The 16,588-nt window shown below is 44.3% G+C and overlaps 1 long non-coding RNA gene across 1 annotated transcript; it reads right to left on the reverse strand.

Annotated features, from left to right (window-relative positions):
• Positions 1-7,491: 7,491 nt before the first annotated feature.
• Positions 7,492-8,130, reverse strand: LOC125906613 (uncharacterized). The gene is made up of 3 exons (XR_007451967.1): positions 8,027-8,130; positions 7,834-7,930; positions 7,492-7,755 (listed from the first exon to the last, which is right to left on the reverse strand). It is a non-coding gene; the product is annotated as an uncharacterized LOC125906613 (long non-coding RNA).
• Between the last annotated feature and the right edge of the window lie 8,458 nt (positions 8,131-16,588).

The raw sequence follows: 16,588 nt of genomic DNA on the forward strand, positions 1-16,588 counted from the left end.
TGGCTGCAAACCGTGCTGGTCCAAGTAGAGGACAATCACGGACGATGTCATCTAGCACGTGCCTTGCTGGATTCCGGAGCACAACTCAACATCATCACCGAGCGCCTTACTCATCGGCTGGGTGTGGCGAAAAGGCGAGAGAATCATCGCATCAGACGAATTGGAGAAGTTTCCGTGACGTCACAACATTCGACTGAGTTAAGGATCCATTCTTTAAACAGCGAATACGCAGCGTCCGGAAAGTTCCACGTACTCAACAAGCTCACTTGTGAGCTCCCATCAAGCCGTATCAACAAAAGCAGCTGGCAGATACCTCGTCAAGCTCAGCTGGCCGATCCTTTGTTTCACAGTCCTGGTCCTATCGAACTCATCATCGGCGCAGAGCCGTACTACGACGTCGTTAAGGAGGGACTCATCAACCTATCCCACGAAAAAGTGACACTCCAAAACACTTCTTTTGGTTGGGTGATAGCAGGAAGAGTCAATCTTCATGCACCACCACCACCTTCATCCATCGTTGGGCACGACTGCAGTAGTGATGGGTAACCGGAATCGCACCCACGGCTCGGAATCGCTTCCGAGCATTGCTACTCCGGCTCCGATTCCGAAAAATTTAAATCGTCGATTCCGCCCGGAGCCATCGGAGCCGTCCGGAGCCGTTCGGAGCCGTCGGAGCCGTCCGGAACCGTCCGGAGCCGTCGGAGCCGTTGGAGCTGTCCGGAATCGTTGGAGCCGTCGGAGCCGTCCGGAGCCGTTGGAGCCGTCGGAGACGCTAGTCGGCAGCTGGAGCCGTGTGGTAGGTTCGGCCGCGCTTCTCAAACCGTTTCGGTGAGTCAATGCACGGAGCGCAATGAAAGGGTGTGGGACGAGGAAGGGGATCGTACGGAAAGCGACACCAAAATGTATACACATTCGTCGCGTATCGGTTACGTCAACCCGTTCACGCTTACTCTAAGTTCGAAAAGAAGCACTTGCTTACGTCGGCAGAATCGCGGACTGGATCGACCTTGCGCGTCGAGTTGATGACCGAGGCGGAATCGGACACCGTGGGAGAAGTTGGGTGGAACTAATGCAAACGTGCTCTTTACTTCGATGAGGGTAATGCTGATCGGTCAACTGACTGAACAGCTGATAACCAAAAGTGATTATCAAATTGGGCAGAGCCTTCGGCGGAATCTGCAAATTGGTGAGATGCACCAGAACACGAGTGATCTACGTGTCTAAGGAAGAAGAACTGACTTCGCCATCAATTCGAGCTTTATTTATAAGAAAGATGGTGTGAAAGTTGTGACACATTTGGCAACCAGATGTTTGTCAAATGTGAGATTTCGTTTGGTTTTCCGGGTTTGGGTTTTTTTACAGGTGTTTCGTAAATTATACCTAGTGTGCCTGTGTTTTATCAACTATCCGTGCATTGTGGATGCAGCGAACGTTTTCCTGTTTATACCTGGGTTTTACGGAAGTTTAATTGTTTATCTGTGGCGCGTTTTCCTTATTTATGTTCTGGGGTAAAACACGAGAACGTTTACGCTTCTGGTGTTTAATGTTTCTTTACCTGGCTGCTGGCTATGCGCTTGCGCTTCTGGTGGTTAACGTCTTTTTACCTGGCTTTTGGCAATGCTAAGTTAGATGTGACCTACTGTTAGCAGTAAATCTGCTACAGCCGGTCGCAGCCGTCGTAGCAGTTGGAGCCGACGGAGCCGTCCGGAGCCGGTCGGAACCGTCGTAGTCGTTGGAGCCGACGGAGCCGTCGTAGTCGTTGGAGCCAACGGAACCGGTTGGAGACGGTGCCGTCGGTGCCGTCGAAGCCGACGGAGCCAGTTCGAGTCGTTGTAATAGTCGGAAGTCTTCTGAAGCGCTTTAATTTCCCGATATCAGCAATGATTCCATTTTAAAAAACAGCTTAAGAGTAAAAAGTAGTCTTCTTCATTTATTGCTCTGAAGTTTTTTTTGTATTTGTTTTAAACAATAAAGTCAAAAACAATTGTTTGCTCCGTATAATCCCGTTGAAGATTAATAAATAAATTATAATAATATATACGGAAAAACTATGAATTAAACTATTATTGATCTTTATTTTCAAAAAAGATGGACCGATGATTGATAGTTATATTCTTTGTCTTGTCCATGTGCCATCGTGTTATTCGGTAAAAAACAAGTGCGGCCTAAACCATACACGTTAGTTGATGTAAACAGCCGTGTAAAACTGCCATAATTACACTCGTCCCAAGCGGAAATTTTCGGACGATAACTCATACACTCTCATAATTTGACAAGCAATATATGACTGTATGTGTGGTTCTTCCTTTCGAACCATTTCGCTCTCCTAGCCAAGCGTTGAAGCAGGTTATGTGTATTTCTTTTTGTGTATTACGTTTAGTTTGCATTTAAATCAGTTGTGTTCTTTCGTATCGTATCATTCATATAAACACCAACAATGTAAAAACTATTTAACCTCAAAATGTCTAACGCTACACGTGCGATGAAGATAGCAAATATACCATTGCACGCGGTTGTGGTTATGTGCCGAAAAAAGTCTGAATCTCGTACACTGTTTCGTTTGTCAAATCGTGCACGAAATGTCAATCGAAAACACAGCCGAAAAGTGCCATTTACATTCGCTTGGGGTCTGCCTCGTTGTTTCGTATTTTATCAAACCCACCTCCGGTCATAGTTCTATTGCTCCTTGACCTCCTAATTTGATTCATTTTTTTTCCTATATATATATACGGAGCAAACAATTATTTTTGGCTTTATTTTTGAAAAAAAACATACAAAAAACTTCATATCAATAAATGAAGAAGACTCTTTTTTTACTCGTAAGCTGTTTTTTACAATAAAATTATCACAAATATCGGGAAATTAATGCGCTTCAGAATGCTTCCGACTATTACAACTACTCCGACGGCTCCGACGGCTCCGGACGGCTCCAACGGCTCAAACGGCTCCGACGGCTCCGGAAGGCTCCGAACGGCTCCAGACGGCTCCGAGGTCGGAGTTTTGCACCTACCTTCCGGAACCGCTTCCAATTTTGGCGGAGTCATTCGGAAGCGATTCCGGATTTTTGTTGAATTTACCCATCACTAGTCTGCAGTACTAGCATCGAAGAGCAGCTGAGCAAATTCCGGGAGCTAGAGTCATGCCGAGCTACCAGCACATTATGCGTCGAGAAGAGCAACTGTGAGAAACAGTTCGCAGCCACCACCACTAGTGACACCGACGGTCGATTCATCGTGCAGCTACCGAAACGAGAGGAGAGGCTGGCTCTTCTTGGAGACTCGAAAGGGATAGCTACACGCTGGTTCATTGCCTTGGAACGTCGGCTATGCTCGAATGCCTCATTGAAGACAGATTACACACAGTTCATCGAGGAGTACGCAGAGCTTCAGCACATGACAGAGTTAGCCGAGAGCGATGCTACATCTTCATCCCCCTCATACTATCTTCCACATCACTGCATCGTGCGACCAGATAGTACCACCACTAAACTCCGAGTGGTGTTCGACGCTTCGTGTGCATTAGACACCGGAACATCTTTAAACGATGCACTGATGATAGGACCCACTATCCAAGACGACCTGATGTCCATTCCATTGCGGTTTAGAATGTCGAAATTGGCCCTGGTAGCAGACATCGAGAAGATGTACCGGCAAATCAACATAGCTGCCATCGATCGTCCGCTGCAACGAATCCTGTGGCGAAATTCTCCAACCGAGCCGATACGAACGTTCCAGCTCAACACCGTCACCTATGGCACATCATGTGCTCCGTATTTGCATGCAAGTGCTATCTCAAGTCGGAGCTAGCACCCATCCCGAAGCGGCAACCATCCTCGGACGAGACTTCTACATGGACTGCTGACTGGCGTAAACAACATTCCCAAGGGTCAACGAGTATGTCAGCAACTCATCGATCTCCTGGCTTCTGGTGGATTCTGCTTGCGGAAATGGGCCACCTACAACAGGCGGATCTTCGAACATCTGCCCCAGCATCTGCAAGATGAAAGGACGATTCTCAACTTGGATTCGAAGTCACCGATCATCAAGACACTTGGACTGAAGTGAAACATTTCCACCGACGCCTTTGTGTTCAACATCCCACGCTGGAACGCAGACAACGTCATCACCAAACGAAACGCACTTTCGGATGTGGCAAAACTATTCGACCCAATCGGACTGGTTGGACCAGTTATCATCCAAGCTATGCTGTTCCTTCAAGAGCTGTGGAGATGTCAGATCGCCTGGTACGAGCCGTTAACAACAGCACTACAAAACCGATGGCTCCTGTTTCGCAAGAAGTAGGCCATGCTGCAAACGATCCACATTCCACGCTGGCTCTTAACCGACGAAAGAGCAACGAATCTACAAATGCATTGCTTTTGTGATGCATCCGAGAAGGCGTACGGAGCGGCGATTTACCTGCGTTCGATCAACACTGATGGACGTGTGATAACCAACCTTATCACTGCAAAATCCAAGGTGGCACCAATAGCAGACTCCCGTAAGCAAAAGCTTGTTTGCTTACCCCGACTGGAGCTTTCTGTAGCACTGCTACTGGCACACTCGTACGAGGAAGTGTCAGACACCTTGAAGCTTCAGGTCGAGACCATATTTTGGTCTGACTCAACCATCGTCCTGCATTGGTTGTCTGCAACTCCGTTACGCTGGAAAACTTTCATCGCTAACCGGGTGTCCGAGATCCAACACATCACTCACGGCAAGAAGAGGAGGCACGTACCCGGAACGGACAATCCTACGGACATCATCTGCCGAGGAATGGATGCGGATCAGCTGGAATCTTCAACCCTTTGGTGGCACAGACCAGACTGGATGGCGCAACCATCAGAGGAATGGCCGAACACTCATCAACCTCGACAAGAAGAATTCACCATGGACGAATTGGAGGAGCGACCAATCTGCATGGCTACACAATCTGTGGCTCCGAACGAACTTTTAAGCCTCCGTTCAACGTTCACCGGACTGCAACGTCTGGTTGCGTGGCTAAGATCACACAACACGAATCCTGCTAATCATCAACAACGCAGATTGGATCATCATACCGGCCGTTATCCTAAAGTGGTGTGTTTCTGCGCTTGCTCCCTCGCGGATGAAGATTTTTAAGGAGTCCCTGAGATGTGGAACCTTTCCTGCCACTTGGAAATCTTCCTGGATGACACCCATCTACAAGAAGGGCTGTAAGAATGATGCTGTAAACTATCGTGGCATAACCTCACTCAGCGTGTGTGCAAAGGTGTTCGAAATGCTAATCTACGAGCCATTGTTGGCCTCGGCCTGCAACTATATTAGTGTGAATCAACATGGTTTTGTACCCAGGCGACTAATCTACTAGAATTTGTTAGCAAATGCCATAAATCTATCGATACCGGTTTACAACTAGATGCTATTTATACGGATATCAAGGCAGCATTCGACAGTGTATCGCACTCCATCTTGCTAGCGAAACTCGAATTACTTGGTCTCCCAAACCCTATGATAATGTGGCTTAGATCGTACCTTACAGATCGTCAATATTCCGTGAAGTTAGGCCCGTACATGTCAAGTCCAGTGCATGCATCTTCCGGAGTCCCCCAGGGCAGCAACCTGGGTCCTTTGCTGTTCCTTCTTTTCATCAACGACGCGACGTTGATCGTTCCGGCTGATAATCATCTTGTTCACGAATAACACGAAAATTTTTCGGGTCATCTGCGTACAGTAGAAGACCACGCCCGACTGCAAACTTCCTTGCATGAGTTCCAGTGTTGGTGCAACCGTAATGCTTTATCCCTATGCACAGATAAATGTGAAGCCATCACTTTCAGTCGTTCTCGCTGCCCATCATTGTATGAATTTGCGCTTGATGGACAGTCCTTGGCGCGAAAACAATGTGTAAAGGATTTAGGTGTTTTGCTCGATACAAAACTATCATTAAAGGATCAGCTAGATCACGTAGTAGCCACCAGCAACAGAATGCTAGGACTAGTTATCAATATGACTCGCGAGCTTAATGATATACCTTGCACCAAGGCGCTCTATTGCTCACTTATCCGGTCGTTGATGGAATATGCAAATATCGTATGGTGGCCAATTGCAGCGCGTCCGTCAGCTCGATTGGAATCAATCCAGCGCAAAATTTCACGATTTGCACTTCGCTCATGGAACCAAAGGCTCGATTACCGGACTAGGTGTTTACTACTCGGGCTACCCACCCTAAGTGAGCGAATACGAAAAGCCAGGTTGTTGTTCATCACGGGACTTCTCGACGGCCGTATTGACTCTCCGTCACTACTGGCTGCCATCAACTTGTACGTTCCGGCCAGGCCGCTCCGGACTCGGGCAATGTTGGCCCTTGACGACCGTAGAACGCAATTTGGCTCCTCTGACCCGTTCCTACTCATGTGCCGTGCTTTCAACGCAGGCAGCGACGCTTTTGAGCCGAGGATTTCGCCAACTGAGTTTAATGATCGTGTTTCTGTGTTAAATTTGGTTCCATAGTGCACATTTTTATGTTCTATGTTATTGTAATCCACTGTAAAGAACTCATTGTAAAACATTGCTAAAATGGTTCAAGAGGGCATTATTGTCCATCGATAGACAAATAAACATAAACATAAACATAAACATAAAGGCAACAAAACATTACTCAGCTCAAAACCCGTTAGAACGCACTTGAAGCGTAAAACCATAACATTGCATAATAGCGACCATCAAGGCATAAATGATGAAATATGAGACACCGTACCTTCGAGTGTACAAATAGAACCGTTACTCGCAAGCGTAGAAAAAAACACCGCATAAGCACAAAAACCCAGAACTTACCTTACAGAGTAGGCGCAACCATATGTGTGTAAACTCAAAAACTGATCTTCAGCATAATTGACACAAAACAGAAAGTGAAAGTAAAACCAAATCTATCTAAAGAAATGCATCGTATAAATAAAGATGCAAGATAAGACCGAGGACTGCTCAGTTACGCACACTACTCCCAATGACACGGTTCAGTCGAGCCGTTTGCGTGCGAACAGACGGCGTCCACGGGCCTGCCCACGCCCGAATGCAGAGCCGATGGCATACGATTCTATCTTTACCATTAACATGAGAAGGGCAGAGCTTATACCCCGAACGTACCCGAAAGGTATGCATGCTTCACTCATCAGGATCTAAAGGCAAGGACAAGGCAACAGAGACACAGAAAAATTTCCTCACGGCTACACATGTCCTTTTGATGCGTTGTCTATGCGTCTCGCTCGGTATCACAGCGGCATACGGCAGGTAAGCAGTACAAATCCCAGATAGCAAAGCCGAAGGCCTTTGTATGGGAGCCATCGCGCTCATCAAGGCTCACTTTTTCGCGCGCATAAAGCAAAATGTGCGCGAAGGCGAAAAAAACCCGAAAGCGCTTCGTGTCCTCTCTCGTGTTTCTAGTTTTATTCTCTCTCGCATGTCATCACTCTCTCCCAGTTTTTCGGATTGAAATGAGAATTCACTCTCTTAATTTGGTTGCGGCAGTCTAGCTGCTTCACACTCTTTATTCTCTTCTTTTTGCAGTTCCCACAAGAGGATTCACACATGTGTTCTCACATACTTACATACACACACACGGTGGTTGGAAGCCTGGTGCGGCTGTTTCCAATTCTGTCTTTTCTTCTTCCCTCTTCACACCGCGCTGGAGCCCGTGGTGGTGCGCGTGTTCAGCCTGCTTGGTTCAGGAAAGATGTCATCAGATTTGGCGCGCCTCAACCGCGGTGTTGTATGAAGGCTGTTGATGAAAATACACAATTAATAGACACACTTTGTTAAAAAGATTAAACTTCATTTAAAGATGTGACAAACTTACCTTTGTGCTTGAGGATCAATTGAAACTTGAACGCCTGTGCACACAGTGTCACACTTTTTAAGTAGTTTGAGGAACAGCTAGCGGTAGCAGCACACATCTCAAACTTGTACTATGCAAAACATTGCATATTAGAAAAATATTAGAATTAGAATAAATGTCACATAGCACTAGACACTTAGAAAAGAACACTTACCCAAACAATTAGATGATAAAAATTCGTCCTCCGATGAAGCAGAAAGAACACCGCGGATGGCGCAGTATGGAAAGTGTTTCACGTAGGAAAAATAGTTCACGCAGCACACAAACACACACTCTCATGTCCACGGTTCAGAGCACACTGAAGTCGCTCTTTGGTTTGGATGGAAAAGAGCAAACACCCTGATGAGTGTGATGGAAGAAAATGACTTGTGTTCAACAGGGATGGGTAGAATCCAACACACGAAGTGTGCAGGATAATTCTCTTCGTGTGGCAAGAGAGAATTGACTAACACCCTGATGAGCGAGAACGCAACAAACGTGGTAGAATGTAGAAACGGGATAGGAATAGTAAGCGAAGGCAGTTTGTGGACATGAGGGGGTTGAAACTGGGAGAAAAAAGCTTCGGTTGCTACTTGGGATGCTGCTACCTGATACGCATACCCAACAGACAAAGCCGAAGTCGCTCGAAGGAAATAAGGTTCGAGATGGGTTCGAGGGAGCCCAACCAACCAAACCGTGCTCTTTCGAAGTAAATTTGCTTCGATATAGCTTCGATAGAAGTTCTCTTCCGAAGGTGTATCAACTTTGATAGGCAGTTCCTACCGAAGTTAGGCTCGGGTGTTTAGCCGAAATGCTACAAAAGAGAAAGAAAAAAATCTCTCGTATGCTGCCGCGTTCTCGCTCACACGCGCGCCCTGCCCCCTTTTATTTACGTACGTGTTTATAGCCCCTCCTCCTCCTCTCATCTATCTTCCTACCTTATGTGCAGTGGTTATGTGTTTTTAATTGAAATTGGAAGGAGAGTTATTCGATTTATTTATTACGTGACATTTAATCAGAGAGTTGAAACAAGGTACTTGGTGGATCTACTGTTCAACACAAGCGGGCCTAACACTTTAACTATTTGCTAATTCGCGCGTGAGGACGTAAAAGGCGCAATAATAATGGAGCGGTTCTAACGTAAACAGACAAAATCGCTCAGCTCGAAATTTGATAGAGCGGAATAGCATTTCATTGTAATAGCATTGCTAGTATATCATCCGCGCACCCTATGAACCGTACTTTTTCAAATATCTTAAAAAGTACGCATTGTATGAAAAACCCGTCTTTACAAGATCGATTCAGAATTTCAAAACACATTTGGAAAAAGTTTTTCGCTAAAAGTGACTTTTCAAATTTTACTCAGATGAATGTTTATTCCTTTAAATTAATTAATTAATGGGGCAAGGGAAATAATTTATACTAATACTAATAGACCACGACTCCATTGCCTGAAATATTTAGTGCCTCAAAGTAGTATATCCTCTTTGCCAAGCGTTTGAGTTAAACTGATTCTTCGCAAAATGTGAAGAGAGCGTTCGGCCCCCCTTCAGATGCTTCGACAGAGTGAAGCTCCTCCCCTTCCTCCATTCGTCATCCATCAATTTTTCTCCGCGCACTCACACATCTACACACGCAGCTGTTCGCATGGCAACACGTGAGATGCGTGACATGCTTTCTTGCTCATCACGAAGAATTTGCTTCGAAAGAGCTCGGTTTGGTTGGTTGGGAGCTTATCGCTCGAACCCTTGCTGGACTTCGAGCGGAAGCGATGGCTCGAACCTTTATTCGTGCAAAAAGCCGAAATTAGTTCGGGTTTCGAATGGGAAAGAAGCAAAACAACACACGCACACACACTGTGCAGTTTGATTTTGGGGCGTTCCTTTTTTTCGCGTTCGCCTTGGGGGGGCAAGGGCCAGGTGGGGTGGACGGCGGGTTAAGCCTGGAGCCGCTTGTGCTTTGTGGAATCCTCTTTGCTGCCTGTTTCCCTGTGAACTGATGGAGAGTTATTTTTGTATATGGATTAAAGGGTACTTACCGCCGGGTCTTGATCCAGCGTTTGTGATGGGAGAAATGTCAAACCAGCCGGTCAAACAATTTAACCATTTATTACATCGCGCTTGGCGAGATTATTAATGAAATAAGAATGGATCTTTTCCATCGTTTGATTTTTGTCTAGTATCACAGGCGCTAGCTTCCGCGCAATGAACAGATACCCGCTTACTGCTGAACATTTCAAATATGTGTGTTCGAAGAAAGCAACAGGTTTTTGATAAATATCTTTGTAACTATTCATCGTATCCAAAAACGATCTTCGAGAGCTAGATTCAGCAACTCAAAATATACTTAGAAAAAGTTTTTCGTATTTTTGTTTTTTTTTTTTTTTTCATTACGGGTTCAGAAACTTTTTTTTAAATCGATAATATAATCAATCTTAGCGGCTGCGGCTTTTTAGCGCCGTTCCTATGAAAATATTATCTATAGAAACATTCACGAGTATTTAAATGAAATATTTGAAAAGTGGTGTGCCTCGTAGTACTGTCGTCAACTTGTCCGACTAAACAACATGCCCGTCATGCTTTCAATCCCCAAAAATAGACCGTGCCGACATACGTAGGATTGACTATCCTGCTATGGTGGGAAATCAATTAGTATCGAAAGACAAGCCCAAAAGTGGTACAGGCAGGCCTTAACCGACAACGGCTGTTGAGCCAAAGAAGAAGAAGAAGATTGGAAAAGTGGGGAAAAATTTAGAAAATGGTGAAAACAATAACATAGTAAGCAAATGTTGCAAAGAACATACAGCTTTTCATAATCATGAGCACGAATCCCACCGCGCGAAAAACTAGCACACCCTTCCCTCAGCAGCGTTGGTATTGGACTGATAAAACCATGGGGAATTGTTCGGGTCCCTCAACTGAACGAGAAAACCCCGCTGCTTCCCATCTTCATCCATACATTCGCTCCGCACACACACACATCTACACGCGCTGTGTTTGCAGCTGTAGAACTTGATTCAGAATGCATGTTTTCTCGCTCTGGCACAGAGTAAAAGGTTCGAGCGACTTCGGCTTTGTTTGGTGGGTACCCACCGGTCACCAGCACTCAGAGATCCGCTGAGATTGAAGCTGGCTTTGAAGCTGAGTTGGCGAAATTATTCAACCGATCCGTCGGGTCCCGAAGCCGAAGCAAACCCGAAGCCGAAGCAAAACCCGAACCGGGTTCGGTACGACCCTTCGTTAAAATAGCCCCCTCCCCCTTTTTTGCCAGGATTTCTTTCCAAAATGATACAGTGCGGACCATTATATTAACATGATTCGATTTATTGGATATCGAACCAACATAGAATACAAAAAAAAAACACACAACACATGCACAATAATCACTGCACTTAATTCTAAATTAACGCACATAATAAAAAAACACTTTTTACATTCGCACAAAGAAAATTTAAAATCAGCACAGCACTTTCTGCTCCACATCGCTGTCGCGCCTAGTTCTTCTCGCTGCACTGTACGGGCCACCATCTCCAACACCACGACACTGCCACAGGTTTTGTTGTCTCCGTTCGCCGTGAAACACACATGAAATGGAAGAAAAATGATATGAATTAGAAGGGGGGATGTTGGTTGATAATTTTAATCACTTTTACTTACCTTAAATTAGAATGATCTCCATTTTTACGGGGTTTATCCGCTGACCACCAAGCGCTGAAACACCACACAAGCACCAACCTCACTGGACTGAAAGTAAAGCCTACTGCGTGAATGTGTGTATGCGCTTCTGCCAAGCCAACCGCGCCGTACTGCATGTGTAGCCAAGTGCGTGTGTGTGTATATTTGCACCACTGGACACAGAACACAAATCTCACCGCACAGCAGAGCGTGTGTCGCCAAGTGTATGCATGTGTGTATTTGCACCACTGAATTCTGAACGTCCGCCGCACCGCACCACACAGCGTGTATCGCCAAGTGCGTGGCTGTGTGTTGTATCACCGTGGTGTGGCCAAATGTGTGCATGTGTGTACTTGCTCCACTGAAAGCCGGTATCGCACCAGATTTCGGGTGTCGCCTTGTGCGTGTGTGTGTTATTGTCACAGCACACTCGTTCGTCATTTTTTTTTTCGTTTTTTCGCTTGAGCCACTCGATTTCGTTCTTCGCTGATTTTGGCAGCGCACGAAGGGGGTTCGGTTTCAACTTCCAACAACAACAACCACACGAGGAGGCTCGGGGACACTCATCAGGGGAAAATCGCTCAAATTAGAGCGAGAGACAGATAGAAAAAGTGAAAGGTCAATATAAAATCTTCGGCTTTTGACTGTTGGGTACATGTTTATCGAACACAACTATTCGGTTCGGCTCGGTAAACTTCACGAGGACGCCGGAAAAAAAGGGCGCAAACTTTTTCATGATTTTGTATGATTTCAGCTGTTTTGGACTACGCGTGTAGGCGCTCGCTTTAGGTCTTATCTTAATTCGCACAAACAACACAAATATGTTAAATTAATTCATTGTGTCCACTCGTTACCAGAAGCCCCGATGGCTGCCAGTGATCATCTGAAACTATATTTTGTTCTGACAAATTGATCCCGCGAGTGTTGTTTAATGCTCCTGCATCGCTGCTTTAACCACCGCAACCTGATACGACCACGCAAACAATGAGACCCCAAATTTTGAGTGATTCAGGCCGAGGGGTATGAGGAAGCTTGAGGAAGCACGGAGAAACGCGCTGCGATGAGAGTTCGCATTCTGTTTTACACGCGCGCTTCACTAACACCAATACAAATACCGTGCTTTGACGAGCCGTCTGTGAATGTGTGTGTGTCTTCTTTCAGCGAGCTCACCAACTTGGATCTGCTCGTCACATCGTGTTGTCTCGCTTACACTACAGCATCGAACCATCGCTCCGTATGTCCCCCCCTCCTACTCGTACAAAACCACCCCAACAGTCAAAAGCCGAAGATTTTATATTGACCTTTCACTTTTTCTATCTGTCTCTCGCTCTAATTTGAGCGATTTTCCCCTGATGAGTGTCCCCGAGCCTCCTCGTGTGGTTGTTGTTGTTGGAAGTTGAAACCGAACCCCCTTCGTGCGCTGCCAAAATCAGCGAAGAACGAAATCGAGTGGCTCAAGCGAAAAAACGAAAAAAAAATGACGAACGAGTGTGCTGTGACAATAACACACACACGCACAAGGCGACACCCGAAATCTGGTGCGATACCGGCTTTCAGTGGAGCAAGACACACATGCACACATTTGGCCACACCACGGTGATACAACACACAGCCACGCACTTGGCGATACACGCTGTGTGGTGCGGTGCGGCGGACGTTCAGAATTCAGTGGTGCAAATACACACATGCATACACTTGGCGACACACGCTCTGCTTTGCGGTGAGATTTGTGTTCTGTGTCCAGTGGTGCAAATATACACACACACGCACTTGGCTACACACGCAGTACGGCGCGGTTGGCTTGGCAGAAGCGCATACACACATTCACGCAGTAGGCTTCACTTTCAGTCGAGTGAGGTTGGTGCTTGTGTGGTGTTTCAGCGCTTGGTTGTCAGCGAATAAACCCCGTGAAAAATGGAGTTTTGTTTAATTTGAGGTAAGTAAAAGTGATTAAAATTATCAACCAACATCCCCCTTTCTAATTAATATCATTTTTCTTCCATTTCATGTGTGTTTCACGGCGAACGGAGACAACAAAAACCTGTGGCTGTGTCGTAGTGTTGGAGCAGTGGCCCGTACAGTGCAGTGAGAAAAACCAGGAGCAACAGCGATGAGGAGCAGAAAGTGCTGTGCTGAATTTGTTTTTTTTTTCACTGTGCGAGTGTAAAAAGTGTTTTTTTTTTTAAATTATGTGCGTTGATTTAGAATTAAGTGCAGTGATAATTGTGCAAGTGTTGTGTTTTTTTGTATTCTATGTTGGTTCGATTTTCAATAAATCGAATTACGATAGTATAATGGTGTGCACTGTATCATTTCGGAAAGAAATCCTGGCAAAAAAGGGGGAGGGGACTAATTAAACGAAGGTTCGTGCAGACCCCCGTTCGGGTTTTGCTTCGGCTTCGGGTTTGCTTCGGCTTCGGGACCCGACGGATCACTTGAATAATTTCGCCAACTCAAGTTCTTTTTCAAGCGCGTATTCAAGCGATCTCTGAGTGCTGGTGCCCGGTGGGACCAGTACAGCGCGACGCTTTGCCGGAGATGGTTGTGCGTGTTTTGTTCTAAGTCCCGCGCGCAGTGTTTGTGCGTTGATGCGCATTTCGTTATAAGTCTCGTGCGCCGGTGTGTTTTGATAAAGTGTGAAGTGAACAGTGTGTACAGACGCACATGCAGTGCGTGGATCGACAGGTAAGAATTTGCTGAACAGAGTCAACGCAGATTGTCGACAAGTTTCCCGCAGCCTGGCTCGACCCGGTACTTTGCAGTATGACGCCATTCGTGAGTATGAAGGATTCTAAATGTGTTGTGAAAGTGTAATTTATGTTTCAATAAAGTGTTTATGTAACCAAAAATGACCGTTTTTGTGTTTGTTGTTAGAATAAGTGCGTATTTGCGACCGTGTCTATGCATGAAAGAAAACGAGAAACGAAAGAAACAACTATCTTTAGATGTGTTCGTAGCATGACTGGAAAGAACACAAACACATTGAGAACTGCAGAGCGCACCATGTGTTGCGGGTGGGGAGGGGGAGGGCTCGCGCGAGGGTGTAACTCATTCCTCCAAGAGTAACTGCTAACGGGGGACGGTACTCAAATCACTCAAAAAATACACTCATTTTGCCGGACGGGCGTTAGCAGTTACTCTTAGAGGAATGAGTTACACCCTTTAACACCCTTTAAGTTACACTCTTAATTCCAGCAAGAAATGAAATTATTCATAGAATAGATTTAAAGAATTTAAAAGAAGATTCAGTAGTTCATGCACAGGAAATAACAACAGGAATATTTTGCGCTAATACAATAGTTTCCAAGAATAATCCATATATAAAATTTATTAATACTCCTGAAAAAGATACTGGCTGGTATTATTGAATCCGTTCGTAGCGGGGACATATGTCAGGTTTTCATCAGATCCCTTTGGAAAAAGAATCGCGAAAATATACAACCTTTTCTACACCAAAAGGACATTATCAATTCACAAGACTGCCTTTTGGACTAAACATAAGTCCTAACAGTTTTCAGCGTATGATGGCAATAGCAATGGCTGGCCTCACACCTGAAATTCATTTCATTTATATCGATGATATTATAGTAATAGGAAGCGCAATGAAAAATCATATAGAAAATCTTACACAAGTATTTAATAGATTACGATACTACAATCTTAAATTGAACCCAGAGAAGTGCAAATTCTTTAAATCAGATGTTACATATCTTGGACATAAAATAACGGACCAGGGAATATACCCTGATGAAACCAAATTCGAAACAATAAGAAAGTTTCCTATACCAACCAACGCAGACGAAGTTAGAAGATTCGTAGCTTTCTGTAATTACTACATAAAATTTATACAAAACTTTGCAAAAATTGCAAAGCCACTAAATGATTTATTAAACAAAGGCACACTTTTTGAATGAAAAAAGGAACAACAAACAGCATTTGATTCATTAAAGGAGCATCTGTTATCTCCAATCATTCTTAAATACCCAGACTTTAGCAAAGATTTTATTATAACTACAGACGCATCAAACTTTGCGTGCGGAGCAGTTCTCTCCCAAATCACAAATGGGCAAGATTTTCCTATTGCCTTTGCAAGTAAAACTTTTACTAAAGGCGAAAAGAATAAGAGTATAATAGAAAAAGAATTAGTAGCTATACACTGGGCAGTAAATCATTTTAAACCAAATGTTTATTGACGAAAATTTACAATCAGAACAGACCATAGACCACTAGTTTATCTCTTTGGTATGAAAAATCCAACGTCAAAATTAACCAGAATTAGACTAGATCTGAAAGAATTTGATTTCACAATACAATTCGTAGCTGGAAAAAGTAATGTTGCAGCAGACGCATTATCACGAATCGTGTACAATTCAGATGAGTTGAAAGAGTTGATCCCAAAAACTAAAGAGGAGGATATTAAAAGCATTAAAAACAATTCAATTATGGTAGTTAACACAAGAGCAATGGTAAAGGCGCAAAAGAAAGTAAAGGATACACCAACAGCTAGAAGAAATAAAGAAGAAGTAACTAATCTAGTATTTTGCAAGACAGATAGACCGTCAGAAGTTAATAAGATTTTGAAAATTAAGTCAGAAGTTAAAAGAAATGGAATAGAAATCAAAGTATGTAGTCACAACTATAATAAGCAACTTGGAAAAAGGGTTATCCCTCTTAACAATTCTAAAGGCCAAAATGGAAGTCAAGAAATAGAACTTGCTCTTCTAGATATATGCCAAATTGCTAAGAAATTTAACCGAGACAATTTAGCAATATCAGTTGAGGACAAATTATTCGAACATTACTCTCAATTAACCATAAAGGAAATTGAGACACAGCAATTTTCGGTTACGAGATAATTTTGTTTGATCCACCTAAATAGATAACAAGTGAGAAATAAAAGTTGAAAATAATGGAAGAATATCATGCCATACCCGCAGGAGGTCATATAGGGCAATACAGATTATATTTAAAAATTCGTGAAAAATTTAAATGGAATAATATGAAGCAAGATGTAATAAGCTACGTGCAGAAATGTGAAATATGCAAAGTCAGCAAAGTAAATA

This window comes from Anopheles coluzzii, chromosome 2 (assembly GCF_943734685.1).
Source record: "Anopheles coluzzii chromosome 2, AcolN3, whole genome shotgun sequence".
NCBI classification, from domain to species: Eukaryota; Metazoa; Arthropoda; class Insecta; order Diptera; family Culicidae; genus Anopheles; species Anopheles coluzzii.